The 18,518-nt window shown below is 44.7% G+C and overlaps 2 protein-coding genes across 2 annotated transcripts in view; one reads left to right on the top strand and one right to left on the bottom strand.

The window, feature by feature from the left end:
* The window catches only part of EXD3 (exonuclease 3'-5' domain containing 3), a 439,907-nt gene extending 428,786 nt beyond the window's left edge, over positions 1–11,121 (bottom strand). The window contains exons 1-2 of the mRNA XM_040324501.1: positions 11,008–11,121; positions 77–125 (exon numbers count right to left, since the gene is read on the bottom strand). The gene's annotated coding sequence lies outside the window, so the exon portion shown is untranslated. The remainder of the gene's footprint in view (positions 1–76; positions 126–11,007) is intronic.
* Positions 11,122–11,164: 43 nt separating this feature from the next.
* NOXA1 (NADPH oxidase activator 1) overlaps positions 11,165–18,518 on the top strand; it is a 66,632-nt gene continuing 59,278 nt past the window's right edge. Inside the window, exons 1-3 of the mRNA XM_040324502.1 lie at positions 11,165–11,219; positions 11,350–11,390; positions 16,641–16,701. The gene's annotated coding sequence lies outside the window, so the exon portion shown is untranslated. The remainder of the gene's footprint in view (positions 11,220–11,349; positions 11,391–16,640; positions 16,702–18,518) is intronic.

The raw sequence follows: 18,518 nt of genomic DNA on the forward strand, positions 1-18,518 counted from the left end.
TGAGCGAGCCCCAAGCACAAATCTTCACATACTGTGGATAACTCCAGCAGCTGAATATACAGATATATCACTGTACCTCACAAAAATTCCCAGAATCCTTCTGTGAAGCAGGTTCTTGATAAGATCTGAAAAACAAACCAGCAATAAAACATAAGTATCTTGTAAATGAAGATGTCATACAAGTACCAAAGGCCCATAAGGAAGAAAAACAAAAAAACACAAGATGTTGCAACTATATTACAATTGGACAGGTAGGTTATTTTATTTAGTTTATTACTTTTTACACAGGAAGGACCAAAAGGTGCAGTTCACACTGAGATTTATGGCACTTGTAGACAGGCAAGACTATATAGAGCCAAACATTTGTTTTTTTCTAAACACTACAAGATCTTTAAAGCACATAATTTTAATAACATATATGGATAAATGTGAAATTAATCAAAACTAAATGGAGGGGAATCTTTGAAAAGAATACCCAATCACAGGCAAGGAACATAAACAGCATTTTGCTTGCACATGATTGGATGATAGAAGTTACCAGAGCACCCCCCCCCCCCATTTACTAATCTCTGGAGCACCTTCACTTTCAAAGCAAACGGTCGGGTGGCGTGGCCAGGCAGCAGATGTAGCCGGAATCATCTTCAGTTCTCTCCGCCGAGAATCCGCTCTGTTATCCTGAGGACACGCTATACAACATACCGGTTACAGCACAACGGCTATAGGAAGATCCGCAGAACACGGTACAGTGCTATCCTTGCCTGGCCAACACACACGCTCGATGGCAGCCACAAAGAGATAGAATGCAGCCAGGTCCGCAGACCTCATGGTCCAAAATGGCACCCTCTCCCAACAGTCTGCTAAGGACAGACACAGAGAGGCAGCTGAAAAGTTGTTCTCCATGCCGCCATCCCCACAGCATCTGCCGGCAACGCGGAAGACTCATCAGGGGACGTATCCGAAGCAGATGACACAGTACAGCTAGAGGATAACAACAGCACAGGATTCGACTGGGGCACAGTGAGTACTCCACAGAATATCTGTGCTAGGCCCCCTGACCCCACCGCTCCAGACATCACGGGTGAACACACACTACGGGACAGTTTCACAGCAGTGAATACCTGTAACCTATCCCTAGCCACCCTTACCACAGAGATAAAGGTCAAAACGGAGATTACTTTTTTGCGGCAAGACGCCCAAAAACTGAGGGAGAGAACATCAGCTCTAGAGGGGAGCGTGAGTTCCATAGAACCTGACTTATACTCATCTCACAGCACCCCTCTCGTTTAGAAGATTTAGAGAACAGGATGAGACATAATAATGTTAGAGCCATAGGTCAACCTGAGAGAGTAGAAGGCAAGAATCCGGTTGAATTTATCGAAAAATGTCTCATTACCATCTTCGACAAAGAGGTTTTCTCCCCAATGTTTCCAAAACCAGGAGCCCCACCACGACCATTTCTGTTTAAACTCCTTAAATAAAAGGATAGAGATGCAATCCTTTACAACGCCAGAACCAGACCTGCAGCTCGGAAGATTGATAATGCCAAGATATCTCTTTTTCCAGATTTCTCAGCAGACATGAAGAAACAGAGAGCTAAATTCATAGATGTAAAACGACGCCTCAGAGATCTGGAATAAAAGTACGCTATGTTATACCTGGCTCACCTGCGGGTCGGGGCACTGGGTTCGGTCAAATTCTTTGATACTCGTTTGCAGGCACACACATCACTATTTGGTTACCTGACTGTAAGCGATCCCAGGGCTGTACACCACTTACAGCATTTATTTTTGATTTTACTCTAATACTAATGCAATGTCCAAACTAACCAGAGTAATGTCTTGGAATGTCTGGGGCTTAAACAACTGGCTGTGATCCGCACGATCAAGTGTTTAAATGCAGATGTGATTTGTCTACAGGAGACACATTTGCCCCGACTTCTACACCTCTATTTGCTCAAAGACAGTTTTGTCACCAATTCCATGCCACATACTCTGTGTATTCGAGGGGAGTGAGTGTCCTGATTAGAAGGGCCACACAATTTTCCTGCATGGAAGTTAAAACCGACCTGGATGGTCGTTAATTATAGCGTGCTCCCTTTATGGGACAAAATGTATATTAGCAGGGTTGTACATTTCTCTACCGTTTTTGGGCCGTCTCCTTACAAGACTGGCTGACTTTGTAACACTCTTCCCTGGCAGTCCTTGGGGACGGTCTTTAACAATTACATAGACTGTGAGGAAAGACAAACTCTCTGCTCATGTCATGTGCTCATGTGATTTAAAATGAAACAACAGGGGCCTACACCATTTGTCCGACTTCTCCTGGAGATAGGCCTTACAGACGTTTGGAGGATGCACAACCCAGATGCCTGGGTGTACTCATGTCAATCCGCCTCAAAAGGGGGACTGTCCCGAATTGACCTAGGCCTGGGGATTGAACTCATATTGCCTTTGGTATTCTCCTCACAATACTCCACTAAACAGGTCTCTGACCATTCACCACTTTTGATTGATATACGCGCGGGGGCAGATCGGAGTAAAACGCTATGGAAGTTAAACCCTTTCTGGTTGTCACTCCTACCGGACCCTGATCCGATCCCAGACCTACTGACCTCTTTTTTTAGACATAACATAGGAACTACAGATATAGTCAATGTATGGAATACAGCCTACTTAGGTGGACAGCTCATTATAAAGACAAAGACCAAGGAGTGGGAAATGCTGGTTATATCAGAGGCATAAAAAACTGAAGCAATATGTGGCTGACCCCACCGATGATTTCACAAGAGCATGGCTAGCTTCACAATCAATGCTCAGGCAATTATCACTATACCTAGCAGAAAATGAAAGGTTCTTTCTACAGCAGAAGCACTTTGAAGAGGGAGAAAATATGGGTCATATGCTAGCCCTACTGGCTAAAACACATCCTCCCTCCCATATAGTGGCAGATGCACAGGGCACACCTTGCTATTCCACTTAAAGCTATTATGAACATATTTAAGGATTTTTTTTCAGGATGTCTATACATACAAGGTTCAAGCTTCACATGTTGACCTCCATTCCATCTTATATAGATACCCTATACCACGTTTGTCCACTTCGGACGCAAGCCTGCTCAATGTGACATTGACTGAGGATGAGTTCCTCGTAGCCTTGGCTTATGCACAAAATGGACAGGCGCCTGGAGTGGATGGATTACCGAAATCTACAAGCAATATACCGCACAATTAATTCCAACTCTACTCCAAGTCTACAATAAAGGTATTTGAAACAGGGAAACTTACCACCCCCCCCCTCTATGAGTGAAGCGCTTACAGTTGTCCTCTTAAAACCAGGAAAGGAGGCCCACTCAACAGACTCATTACAGACCTATCTCGCTACTTACATTTGATGTCAAACTTCTGGCTAAAAGGTTATCCAAATGCATCCAAAAAGTGATCCATAAAGACCAGTCTGGTTTCATACTGACGCGATCCACGTCCCAAAACCTATGCAGACTATTCAACCTACAATTACCTACTGAAACTCCGGTATTAGGGCTATCTTCTCTTTAGGCACGTCTAAAGCGTTTGACAGCTTGAATGGCCCAATTTATGGGAAGTATTGACAAGATTTGGGGTAGGCCCTTCCTTCCTCAGATGGGTACAGCCGTTATATACCACTCCTTCAGCAAGAATGCAAATTAATCGGGAAATATCGGAACCCTTTAGGCTTTTGAGGGGCACATGGCAGGGGTGCCCAATTTTTCACAACTGCTGTTTGCCCTGGAGCCCTTGGACATCCAGGTCAGAGCCTCACAATATATCTTAGGTTTCCATGGGGGGGGCCCAGAAAGACGTCATCCCCTTATATGCGGATAACACTCTGATTTATCTGGGGAACACTGATGGTTCTTTGAGGAATGTGATGCCACTAGTCCTATACACACGATCAGACTTTCCGACAACAGCGGTCCGACAGACATGTTTTATCGGACAATCAGACCGTCTGTATGCTCCATCGGAAAATTGTCGGAATTTCCACGGACAAATGTTCGCTGTGCAAGCTCTCAAACTTTCCAACAACAAATGTGTACACAAGTCCATTGGACTAAAATCCAAAAGGTACAACCACACATGCTCAGAACCAATGCTAAACATCAGACAACAATAGCATAAGTTGCCCAAAGGGTGGCGGCAAAGAGCTGAAAAACCACGCGATTTGGTAAATGTTGGCTGAAAATGTCGTCCCGTGTGTATGCATATCAAGTTCACAGCCATCACCACTTCGGACAAAAATCCACGGAAAAGTCAGGTGGAAGTCTGATCGTGTGTATGAGGCTTAATAGCTGACTTCGGAGATTTGATAGGGGGTTCACCATTAATTGGAATAAAGCAGTGCTCATGCCCCATGACCTTTACCCGACTGTGCAGTGGATGTACAAAGGGTCACTGAATTCCGGTACCTTGAAATACAAGTGACTCAAGACCCAAGTCAATACATTACGCTGAATCTGGTGGCTTTGCTCCGCAAATTCAAGGCCAAAACTTGTCGGCCATGGGGAGGGCCAATTTAATTAAAATGGTAGGGGCTCTGCAACTTTTATATGCATAACATAACGCCCACATATGGATACCACATAAATTGTTTGCCCAAATAGATTTTCAGTTCAAAACGTTAATATGGGGTAATAAAATATTACCAGCTTATACACACTTCAAATCGCCAAAGATCAAGGTTGGCCGTTCCGCACTCCATATTCTACTTCGTGACCTCTCAAATCGAACACTTGGGTAACTGGGGTTGTGAAGATGTAACAGACCCCGTCAGGTCTTTATTGGTACCAGAAGGTTCCTTAAAGGGGTTGTAAAGGTTAATTTTTATTTTCTAAATAGGTTCCTTTAAGCTAGTGCATTGCTGGTTCACTTACCCTTTCTCTCGATTTCCCTTCTAAACGCGACCCCGCGTCGTTCTCTCCACCTCTTCTCGACTCTTCATTGGATAGATAGAAGTGCAGCCAATGGCTCCCGCTGCTGTCAATCAAATCCAATGATGAGAGCGCCGGGGGCGGGGCCAAGTCATACACTCTGCGTCTATGGACGCCAATCGTATGACACAGAAGCACGCCCGCAAGGTAACCCCCTCGGGAGAGAGCTTCCCAGAGGGGGCTAGCTAATGCGGGTAAGAGCCGTGAGAGCTGCTGTGGAACCCCAGAAGAGGATGTTCGGCAATGCCAAACAAACTGCACAGCATGACATGTTTGTTATTTAGATAAAAAACAAAAAAAAAAAAAGAGGGAACCCATAGCATCACTTTAATTCTGGCACTGTCCCACTTAGAGGCAGGATTCTCACATCTATCACAAACACTCCCCACAATACTCCTATTAAACACCTTATGGAAATATACTAGAGCCATTCTGAATGTCCGGGGAGTTTGTTCCTTTACCCCCATATGGCAGAACAAATATTACAAGGAACGGCTTAAACTTAAAGACTTTTAGTTCTGGGAGAGGGCGGGCGTTCGATATCTCCTAACTGTTCAATGGCACTACATTTAAATTCTTTATGGAACTACAAGAGGAGTTCGCCCTCCCTAGGACCCAATTTTATAAGTATCTGCAGCTTAGGCATGCCATTACGAGTGAGAATAGAATATCTTTGCTCGCATCAACGACACATCCCCTGATGACTGATGTGCTGTTGATTGTGGATTGGAAAGGAATGATCTTGAGAGTTTATTCTAAATTATTACAATCCACACATGGTGCTTCCAAACTTCCCTGCAGAAGGGGGTGGGAAAAGTTTTTTCCTGCACCTGATTGCTTCACTTCTACCATCAATATTTTTTGCGAACACACTTATTTTATGCACTTTAAAGTTTTTAATTACTGCAATCATATTTTTTGGATTAACTTTCACTGAATGGATTACAGTTATAGACTTGAATATACAATATATTTAGGTTGTTTCTGTGTGTGTTATTTGATGGTTTGATGTTTTTGTGATCAGCTCTTCACTACTACACACTCATTATAATTTAATTGTTCCGAGTTAGCGCCACATTTACATTTAGGCCCCTTTCACACTGGGCAAGGGAGGTGCTTTAGGCCCCATGCACACGAGACGCTGGTAAACTCGAGTTCAGAGGCATTTGGGCATTTTTTTCAACTGCCCCTGAACACATTTAATGTTATCCTATGTGTCCATGCACGCCTTCACGTTTTTTGCGTCTTAAAGCAGTTGGGTTTAGGCTTGTTTTTTCAGACGCCAAATTTTGGGTTCAGACGCAAACGCAGTAAAACGCAGCTAAACGCGGCTAAACGCGGCAAAATTCGCCGCAAAAATGGCACGATTTTTTTCAGGCGTTAGGCACTATTTTTAGCGCTAAAACACCTTGGTGTGAAAGGGGCCTTATACTTTGTTATATGTAGGAACACTTTTTTAACGTTGGTTGCTACTCGTTTATATTTGTTACTTTGGTTTGTGCATTCGTTTTTTATCTTTTTTGTTCATATTGCGCTTTTGATGCAGTTTTTGAGTGACACGACCTATGAAAATCCCATGCGTTTTTAGTGGCCATGCATTATTGACAAAACGCAGATAACCCCATTACAGACAACTATAGTTTAGAGGCCAGCAATGACAGCCACCAATACTTTTGTCATGATGGTTTCACTTTAATTCTTCCAAATGATGCAGACTGTAGCATGTGGTTCCCATGAATAGGGAAGTACTGTATGTAATGTGCTGTAGTAAAATATGTACGATTATATGATGGGTAGTTAATATTATAAAGTATTTAAAACACTTTGGCAGGTCATACATGGTCGAATTTTGAAAGAATTTGCTTGTGAAAAATCAGAAAATGTGTGCGTTTTGTGATCAGATGGTGCCAACATTGATTTCGGAATTCGACCAACCAAGTCTTCAATCTCACCTCATGTTCCTCGAGAATTTTCGTGGCTGGGAATCTACTGTTCTTTCCGGGGATTTTCTTTTCTTGCACATTTCATTTTTTTTTTTTATTACATTTCTCGCACAATTCCTACCATCATCGATTAGAAAATTGTTTTTTTTCAAAAAAAATTCAACACGTCCGATTATTAAGATTCAATGGCCGCACGAAAATCGGCTGTTGCTGCAGCCCACTACTGGTGCGAAATACAAACAGAAATTCTTAGATAAGATTTTTCAAAGAAAATTCTTTCGAAATTCGACCCATGTGCCTTTGGGTTTGAAGCTTGTATTAGTTTGCTCTAGTAATTAGCAACATGGCTACAGCTGGGATCCCCTGTGCCTTGTACAGGGCAATGTAGGACAGAGTGGAAATTCCCGAGCAGACTCTAGCACACACTTGGTTTCAGTTTGAGCTGTGAACCTCTACAGGAGAAATGAAACCATCACAGACAGGAAAGCATTCTGAGAGATTCTCTACATTTATAGACATGCTTGCTTTAGTCACTATATATGCTAATGAGCAGCAAAATGCTGCAACCATAACAAATGCATTCATTCTTCTCCAGCCAAAAGTTTTCATTATGGAACGGCTTCTATAGTTCCGGAGACACAGCCCTGAAACAAGCATGTAGCAAAGCGCTAGATTCACACCTATGCATTTTTGCAGGCAGCGTTTGCGCGGGCACAGCAACCCATTCAAATGAATGCGCTGCCGTGCCTGCGTTTCTGAAAAAAAAAAGTGAACACACCTTTTTGACTATGCGATTTCTCTGTGGTTCCCGCACACGCACTGTGATTTTTTTCATTTAGATTGAACGGCAGCCCCGCAAAATTCCACAGAGCAGTGCATTTTCATGCACCCTCAGCCACAAGCACAAGTGTGAATCTAGCCTTAAAGCCGAGTTCCGGCCACAATTTCACTTTTTAAATATAAATACCCCTGTAATACACAAGCTTACTGTATTCTAGTAAAGTTAGTCTGTAAACTAAGGTCCGTTTTGTTAGGTTGTTACAGCATTTAGACACTTTATAAAATAGAAATTGACTGGGGCCATCTTAAGTGTGGGCATCATGAAGTCAGACTGTATGACTTCCTGGATTTCAGCCTTGCAGATCTCGCACATGCTCAGTGCTGCACAAGCAGTGTAATAGGTTTCAGATCAAATTTCAGCACCTGTACTGTCCAAGTCACATGATTCTTCGAGACTGGGGAGTGCACAGACTCCTGGAAAGTTACACCCACTACATTCCCAGGAGTCTGTGCGGTGTAGGTTAGGAAGCTTAAGCACCTAGGTGCAGGAAGAGGGAAGATTAACTATTCTGCCTAGCAACAACACTTTGAAGGCATCTAAAAAAAAAAATTCTTAAAGGACTAATGACATTTTTTTAAAAACTACTGATGTAATGTTATATTTATGGGTGGAACTCCACTTTAAAGAGTCAAAAACATCAGCCAGATCCTTAGGCTGGCCACACATTATACAATTTTCTGGTACAATTTTCCTTCAGATTTACCAAAACCATAGAATATGAGGTCACAGCTAAACGCTTTACATTTAGACTACATGATTAAAGGTAAATCTAAATTAAATTGTATAACGTATGGCCAGCCTTAGATTTGTGCTGGCTCAGTGATTCAGAAGGGATTGAAACCAATGGATCAACTGCTGCCCATTATATACTACAATTAAGCCCGATAATGATTGTTTTTTTTGCCATCTGTGTTCTGATGGGGAGATTTCCCTTCACTTCCTGTCCCACAGACACAACGGTAGGTGAGAGAAAATCTTCTCTTAGGCTAGGGTTCACACTAGCTGCAGCTCACAGCATGGGGTCTGGTGCATCCCTGTTCTCTGTTTCACGGGCGAAACAGGTCCAAATTTTTACCTGAATTCGGACCTGAAACGGAGCCAAAGACACGACCCTTTTCTTGTGCGGACTGCAGTCGCCCTGAAGTTATGTGAACCGGCTCCATTGTCTCCTGTTTTGCAAATTGGATGCGGTGAAACCATTCAATTCGCATAAGTGTGAACCGGCCACATTTTTTTTTTTAAGATCATACTTGCCTATCTGTTCCTCGTTGGCCCCAAGACTGAGAATGATGCGATTAAACATCAAAGATCGCTCTGTTCTCAGAGCTCCCTGAGCAGAGAGCTGGGCTCAGGCTCTCAGCCACCTGCTTAGAGGCTAAGCCAGGTGCCAGTCCAGGGTTGTGGGCGGATCCCGACCATATTGTCTTCTCCCAGCAGCAGGCTTTAGCCCACGGTCAGCTGAAAACAGAAAAAACTGCACTCCTGTGATCTACAGGAGAAATACAGCCAAACAAGCTCTGGCTGTACTTCTCCTTTAAAGATTTCCCCTCCCCTCCTGTGCAGTGAAATGTTTGGTTTCCTGACCCCCTAAAAGGAATATTAGGAAGGGTGACATCCCTAGCAGGAACACAGACAGCAATAAAAACCTAAAATGAAATAAATCGCCAACATTCCTTCAACACTTTGTATAAAAAAAAAAAAAGTGTTAGTTTCATATATGTACAAATCTGTGTGGAAGCAATGCTGTCTAGCCAGGGTCCCTCTGTATAGTGTGGTCCTTAAAGCGGGGGTTCCACGGGTTCGTTTTTTTTTTTTTGGATCCTTCTGGCGCTCTCACCTTTGGTAATCAGCAACTCGTGTCTCCCAATCGTGTAGCCGCCAGCATTGTTTTTGTCCTGCAAACGATACTTTATGAAATTCATAGATGGATGTTTCCATCTTGATTGTGGGCACTCTGAAGCCCACCAGGATGTCTTTCCGGGATAAGGTGAATGCTGACGTCCCAGCATTCACCGCTCTATCCCGTGCACCGCACAGTTGACCAATCACGTGACCCGCGAGATATCGCGGGATTACAGTACATCGCGTCTCCTAAGATTCTCATCACTCACTCCCAGGAGACATAGCGCTTGTCGGGGAAAAGATAATACACGCCCACTCCCGCGGGGAATGGATGACTGACAACACTAAATGCGGCATTACAAAGGTAAGAAATCGGATAAAAAAAAAAACGGATTGTGCTTAAACGATGGCTAGTGGTTAGATTTAGACAAACATGAAATTTAGGGTGAACCTCCGCTTTAAGGACGCAATGGGCAGTAGATCACTTTTCAGAGGGCAGTTAAATCCCTTTAAAGCTCAAAAAAGCTGTATACTCACCTGATCCTCTGCTCCAGCATCAAGCGGTGCTCTCCCATGAGCCAGTAGTGGATGGTTGCTGATGGGGGGCGGGCGCAGGGACCAGTCTTGTGTGGGGAGGATCCAGCGTTGTACTGTTATGATCAGGTGCCACACAGCGGGTCCGGTGCAGCCATCTTAGTCCTCAATCTCTTCTATGTGCAAGCAGCCGACTTCGATTCTGCATCCCACCCACCCCCGGCTAATCCTGCAGCCTTGTGGGAGACATGATTCAAGTATCCCAGGAGGCTGCAGGACCAGGTACATGTAATAGTGGTGAGGAAGGGGGGTGGCTAAAAATTTTAGAAAGCTGAAAAATAGATAGGAGAAACAAAAAATATATAAAAATACCCACCTGTTACCTTCTATCAGAGCGATCGGTAGACTCTGATAAATGTGGCAGCTGAAGTTAAGTACGCGTCTCAACGTCTCCCGTAAAATAAAAGCTAAGCTCCTCCCAGCCACCTTCCCAGTCCGACTATTGGCTAGTGAGGTCGTCCCGATACGGTCAAGGGTGGGCTCAAGCGTGACGTTTAGGATTTGCATGTAACTTCAGCTGCCTATATCTCTGAGCAGTTCTCAGTACATTTGCTGCAAGTGTGATGTGGTCAGGTCTTGGTCTCTATCCCCTCATACAGGGTATGTGTCCCCATGCCCCCACACACACAGGGCTTCCCCTGGCTGCAGGTGACTATGGTGATATTCTGCTCTCCTGGCCTGACACAATCCCAGGAAGTCACTCCAACATACCAGCTGTACAGAAGTCTCCCCTCACTTTCTTTCATTTACCTCACCGGCCAGTCATACCCTTCTACACCAAAATCCTCCCCAATATCTATCGAACAGCCGAGAGCCACCTACCTCTCTCTCCACACTGCGTACACGTATCCTCGCCCGGAACCTTCTGTCTTCGCTCTGTGCGCTGCCCGGACACTTTTCTGTGAGGGACTGCCGCCAGAGTGAAGCCGCTTGGTCTGCAGAGAACGCTGGGTGTTTCCATGGTAACAGGAAGCTGATCTTGACATTGCTGGTCTCAATCTCAGAGAGCTCAGTGATGCTGATATCTGCCGGGGGTGAGCTTTTCTTATAGTGAACAGACAGCACCCTGGTTTTATTTTCACATCCTGGCTACAGAAATCACAATGATGAACTCATTAGTTTCTTTGGGCAACCACATTTATATCTCTTATGGCTTCCCTATAGGTGGGTTCTGGAATCTGATGTTCACCAGACTTCCAATCAAGGTAAATTTTCCCTGATGCATGTGTTTTCAATGATGATTGCTTCACTGCCAGAGGATTTTTGGTGAAAGTCACAATCACTGCTTTATAAGGACACTTTCACACTGGTGGTAATGCTAAAAGCCCCATACACACGGTCAAACTTTTTGAGAACAAACTTCAAAATTCCCAGGTTTTCAAAAAAATCCTACCGTGTGTACGCTCCATCGGATAAACTTTTTCGGTTTTCATCGGACAAAAGTTCGCTCTGCAAACGGACAAACTTTTTGGCAACAAAAGTCCTATCGTGTGTACAGAAGTCCATCGGACTTTTGTCCAAAGTACAAACACGCATGCTCAGAACCAAAGTTAAAATCAAACAACAATAGCAGAAGTTGACCAAAGGGTGGCGGTAAAGAGCTGAAAAAAACATGTGATTTTGGGAAAGTTTGCTGAAAAAGTCCTACTGTGTGTATGCATACCAAGTTCACAGCCAACGCCCTTCGGACAAAAATCCACGGAAAAGTTGGTTGGAAGTCTGATCGTGCTTTACTGCCCTCTAAAAGAAAAAGTGATCTGCAGTGGATCACTTTTCAGAGGGCAGTATAGGAGCATCTGGCAGACGTTCAGGAAGTGCTACTGCCACATCCTGACGTAGTTTTCTTACTTTTTATAATTGCCAAACGGTAATATTACTTTGCAGGATCATACCACAACTGTGAGCCAAGCATTTGTCTAAGCGTTGTGGTGGTCCCATTGATCAACAGGCGGTGCTACCTGTCAATCTCTGCAGTCCTGTGTGGGCAGCCAGTGGGTGCTAAAAACTTGGCTCAGCTGCTTGTTTTTACTGTCCCACTGGCTAGTAGTATAGAAGATCCCCCAAAGGCCTCACTTATTTTATTGCCAGCTGCGGCAAGAACCCAGCAGATTCCTGCATCTGGATTCTGGTGCAGGTAATTGCGTCCACTCAGAATATATATAAAGCAGTGACAGGCTGACGGCACCTGTCCACCAGTGTTCAGATGTAATCACACATTGATCTAGGATGCTTGAGTCCAGGGGCGATCATCTGTGTGCCGCTTTGACTGAAGTTAAATAATGCCCTTGCTATAGGTGTAGGCCATTTATGTACCTCCCGAAGTCTAACTGAAAAACTCTCAGAGATCGCATCTCTTCCTACCTTGTTGCTAAGATGTTGCTCAGACACTCCCAGTCAATATAAATATTGTGTTGCAGTAACTCTGAGCTCAGCAATAGGGAATCACATGTGGGCAGGGGTTTAAACCCTTCCTGCCCAGCCTATCCTAAAATGATGGCCAGCTGGAGGGGTGGTTACTGTATACTGGAAGGACATGCTGTGGGGCCACGCTCAAATGCGATCCATCACCCACTGTGTCCACCGGACTGATCAGTGTACCAACCTGCTGTTAGTACCATGTGATAGCAGTGACCAATCACAGCAGATCACATGACAATTCTACACAATGAATGGCTTTGATTCATTGTGTACTATAGTGTTGATTGAGTGTTGATATGATCATTGTAATTGGTCACATTGATCATATGGTACAAATAGGGCCAATCACAGCCCATCTGTACTATGTGATTAGCTGTGGCTAATCACAACAATACACACTGAATCAATCTATTTTATTCAGTAAAAATGGTTGTTTATATTGATATTGTGATATTCACTGTTATAAGCAATCATATAGCTAGATTCACGTAGGGCGGCGTATGTTTTAGCCGGCGTAGCGTATCATATTTACGCTACGCCGCTGTAAGTTAGAGAGGCAAGTGCTGTATTCACAAAGTACTTGCGTCCTAAGTTACGGCAGCGTATCGTTAATGGGCCGGCGTAAGCGCGCCTAATTCAAATTGTGTTGAGGTGGGCGTGTTTTATGTAAATAAACCATGACCCCACGTAAATGACGCTTTGAACGAACGGCGCATGCGCCGTCCGTGGACGTATCCCAGTGCACATGCGTCGGATAGAATGCCGAAGATACGTCGAACACTGCCTACTACGTGAACGTAACTTACACACAGCCCTATTCGCGTACGACTTACGTAAACGACGTAAAAAGATACGCCTGTTCTGAGGTCCATACCTTGCATGGCTGTGCCACCTAGAGAGCAGTTTATCTTTACGCGGGGGTATTTCTTACGTAAACGGCGTAACTAATTTCGACGGGCGTACGTACGTTCGTGAATCGGCGTATCTTGCTCATTTGCATATTCAATGCAGAAAACAACGGAAGCGCAACCTAGCGGCCAGCGTAAATATGCACCCTAAGATACGGCAGCGTAGGAGACTTACCCCGCTCATATCTTAGCCTAATTTAAGCGTATCTGGTTTCCAGAATACGCTTAAATTTACGACGGCGTAGATTCAGAGTTACGACGCCGTATCTACCGATACGCCGGCGTAACTCTCTCTGAATCTAGCTAATAGTGTGTAAAACAAATCCTGATCAACTTACCAGAGTAGTACAGTGTTACTATGGTAATACAGTATTGCTTTGGTCACAGTATGTAGAAAAAAAAAAAATTTATAAAACGAAAACATGGCTTGACACCTGCTGATCTTTCCCAATTCTTCACCGTCCCCGGTTGGTGAGAATACTGCTCTGGTACTTGCTTCAGCTACTCACAGTGGTCTCTGGTAAAAAGGTGGATGGTCCCTAAGGCCCCTTGCACACTGGGGCGTTTTTCATGCGGTACAGCGCTAAAAATAGCGCTGCTATACCGCATGAAAAATCATGCCCTGTAGTGTTCAATGTGAAAGCCCGAAGGCTTTCACATTGAAGCGGTGCGCTAGCAGGAGCGCTCCAAAAGTCCTGCTAGCCGCATCTTTACCGCGGTATAGGAGCGGTGTGTTCATACCGCGCCTTCCCATTGAAATCAATGGGAAAGCGCGGTAATTCTGCCCACAACAAGGGCGGTATTAACCCTTTTTCGGCCGCTAGCGGGGGTTAAAACCTCACCGCTAGCGCCCCAAATATCGTGGTAAATACGACGGTATAGCCGCGCTACAAATAGCGCGGATATACCGTCACCGCGGCTACACGCCTCAGTGTGAAAGCAGCCTTAGTGGTGACAGCTTTCCCTCTACCTCCAGCCACAACAGGTTCTCCGGTCATCAGACCCGTTACTTATGGTTGGACTGCAAGCCGAATTCCCAACCCTACGCTCCCATCTTGCTTCTGGATAGGGCCTCAGACAGCCTAGCAGCCAAATGTCCCCCGGATAGGCCTCAGGCTCTGGCCTAGCAGCCCGGGGCAGTAAAACACATGTCCACCCAGACAGCCTTCCAGGTAGCACAGAACCCCGATCACCTGACCTCACCCAAAAAAATAGGCTCTCCCAGCAGACCAAGGGACCCACGAAGATTCCTGCCCATTGGCTGAGACACCCTATCTATTCCTAATCTGTCCTTGCAATGCCCTTGTCTTATCTAATGTCACCAGATACCCGGCCATCTAGTGACAGAAGACAGAAGTGCAGCAATTCCAGAATTTTTGTGGAATTAATTTACCTCCTAACAATTGGCCAAAGCAACTATACCTGGCAGGTAAATTTACCAGCAACCCTGTTTAACTATCAGCGTGCTACATTTATTTAATAAAAACGTGTAGTAAACACCAAAAAATGCACACAATCATAAAACATTGAGGTAAAGTAAAAGACTCCCAATAAATTAAACTGTTGTGTTTCAATGGATGGGAGGAATATATTCTATAATTTAAATAGCATGAAAACACCAGAGGAAAATAAAAATAACAATGATATTATTGAATTAACAAAAACCATTGTGTCACAAAAAAAATATAACCTCCAGCGGACCATTTCTTCAGTGTTGTCGCATGAAAAGATATAATAAAATATTTACAAAAATGTGAGGGGTGTACTCGATTTTGTGATATACTCTACTTATAACTGACTTCTGTAATTTTACCAACCATTTACAAACAATTATACCAATCAATAGTTCAGCCATTAGGCTGGGTTCACACTGGTACAACATGACAGTCATACAACTTACATCCTACTTTGCTCTGCGACATCAGTCCTACATTGGTCCGACATCCATCCGACTTTCATAAACAGGATACTACTTTCAGACCGAGTTCACACTGGTCCGACAAACGCTCCGACATTGAGAGCTCATGTCGCATGACGTGTGAAAATCAATGTTTCCCTATGGGAGCCGTCTTAAAGCGGTGGTTCACCCTCAATAACAACATTCTAGCATTAAATTAAGCATAGTAGCACAAGCTACAGTATGCCTTTATGTATTTTTTTTGCCCCGTACTCATTGTTTATTCCTATAGTGAAGATTCAGACTCCCCGCGGGGAATGGGCGTTCCTATCCAGAGGGAAGATGATTGACGGCCGGCTATGGCACGTCACGCTCCCCGAAGATAGCCGGAGTAGGTCTGGGCTCTTCACGGCGCTATACGGCGCCTGCGCACAGACTAGGCGCAGGCGCCGTGAAGAGCCAAGTCCTATTTCGGCTATTTCCGGAGAAGCGTGACGCGCCAGAGCCGGCCGTCAATCATCTTCACTCTGGATAGGAACGCCCATTCCCCGCGGGGAGTCTGAATCTTCACTATAGGATTGAACAGTGAGTACGGGGCAAAAAATATAAATAAAGGCATACTGTAGCTCGCGCTACTATGCTTAATTTAATGCTCGGAAAAAAAAAAATTATAGGGTGAACCCCCTCTTTAACATGTCGGACCGACTTTGAAAATGCTCCCTGTACTACTTTGGTCCGACTTTGAACCTACTTCACTCTATTGAATATCATTGAAGTCAGATCAAAGTCGGAACGCCGTCTTACATGATCCAACTTTGGCATGCGACTTGTGCTCTGCTGATCTTGAGGGGGAACTCCACGCCAAATTTTAAAACCAGCATGGGTTCCCCCTCCAAGAGCATACCAGGCCCAGGGGTCTGGTACGGATTTAAAGGGGAAACCCTACGCCGAAAAAACGACGTGGGGGCCCCCCAAAATCCACACCAGACCCATATTCGAGCACACAGCCCAGCTGGTCAGGAAAGGAGGTGGGGTCTGCTGCTGTAATCACCATGTCGGATGCCACAAATCGGATGGTTAGGACAAGGATCCTGGAGCCACTTAACTATCCCCTAACATTGCAAGGAACCATTCCACATCACAAAGGACCGCGACAAAGGGGTGGGGGGTGCTTATTTTTCAACTGCTGTCTTCATTCTGATAACCATTGTAAATGTATTTTCTTCTCATAGGTTCTTCTAGTCACATGATCACCGTGGAATTTCAGAAGATTTGAATTTTTTTTTTTTACAGGTATGTAACCAACCAAGCATTTTAATATTATAACTGTCTCTTTGTGTCATTCCTGGTCCCATAGACAGGTGTCACTATTTAGCTTTTTTTTGCCTTTCATTCTCAGGATCGATCACACAGCTGGAGCAGGAAATAAGATAAGGATTACACTTTATTCATGCACCACCACACTTAACAAACATTTACCCTTATGCCGCGTACACACCATCGTTTTCTGCGATGGAAAAAAACGTCATTTTCAAAAACGTCAATTTAATTGACCGTGTGTGGGCAAAAACGTCGTTTTATGTCTTCTAAAAAACGACAGAAAAAAATTGAAGCATGCTTCAATTTTATGTGTCGTTTTTGGCCGACGTCGTTTTCTGTGTTCTAAACATTGACCGTGTGTACGTAAAAACGTCGATTTAAGCCCGCGCATGCTCAGAAGCAAGTTAGGAGACTGCAGCGCTCATTCATGTAAAACGACTGTTCAGAATGGAATCAGCACATTCGTTAAGGTGTTTTTCAGCTTATAGACAAGAAAACGAAATTTAAAGCACAGTCACTGAAAATCACGAATCGTATCTCACCAAACTTTTACTAACACGCAGCAACACGATATCAGCAAAAGAGGCCGTCTTCCGCATGGAAACGACCCTTTATAGTGACGTCGTGCGTGATTGACGGAACTGCGCTGTGCTAGAGCGTTGTGAAAAAGCGATGGTGTGTATGCTACGTCGTTGTTCAAATTGAAGTTTGAAAAATGACGTTTTTTTAAAGCACATAAAGCGTCGCATTTTTCCATCGCAGAAAACGATGGTGTGTACGCGGCATCAGGCCCCTTGCAGACGGGGCGGATCCACCTTCTCAGTGAGGGATCTGTCCGCTGATGCACAGGTGGCTGACAGGTCAGTCTCCGTTCTGCTTTTCAGAGCGGACACAGCCCACTCTTATCTATGGGCAAGTCATCCGATCTGATCCACCAGACAGATAGGGAATGGATCCCCATATGTCTGGTTTTAGCGGTGGATGTCAACAGACACATGAAAAAATGAGGCTCAAACAACAGGTTTTACCACCCCCCAACCACAAGTCAAACTGACCCCCTAAGTACAAGCAGAGATCAGCAAGTTAAAGCGGGGGTTCACCCTTAGAGGGCACTTTTTCCCCTTAGATTCCTGCTCGTTTTCTCTAGGGGAATCGGCTATTTGTTTTAAAATATGTGCAGTACTTACCCGTTTACGAGATGCATCCTCTCCGTCGCTTCCGGGTATGGGCTGCGGGAATGGGCGTTCCTTCTTGATTGACAGTCTTCCGAGAGGCTTCCGACGGTCGCATCCATCGCGTCACGATTTTCCGAAAGAAGCCGAACGTCGGTGCGCAGGCGCAGTATAGAGCCGCACCGACGTTCGGCTTCTTTCGGCTACGAGTGACGCGATGGATGCGACCGTCGGAAGCCTCTCGGAAGACTGTCAATCAGACCCATACCCGGAAGCGACGGAAGAAGATGCAGCTCGAAAATGGGTAAGTACTGCTCATATTTTAATACAAATAGCCGATTCCCCTAGACCGAACGAGCAGGAATCTAAGGGGAGAAAAAAAAAAATTAATAAATGGGTGAACTCCCGCTTTAAAGCATAAAATCCTTGGGGTTGGACAGGGAAGACTGGGACGATGTGTGGGGAACAGCATTTCAGTATCTAGTCTCTACTAGAGACGGACTAATTCACTATAAATTCCTCCACAGAATTTACCTGACTCCAGCCAGACTGGCCAGAATGTTTGGGAACCAACAATCCTTATGCTGGAGGTACTCCACACCCCTCGCAAACTTTATG

This window comes from Rana temporaria, chromosome 9 (assembly GCF_905171775.1).
Source record: "Rana temporaria chromosome 9, aRanTem1.1, whole genome shotgun sequence".
In the NCBI taxonomy this organism is placed as follows: Eukaryota; Metazoa; Chordata; class Amphibia; order Anura; family Ranidae; genus Rana; species Rana temporaria.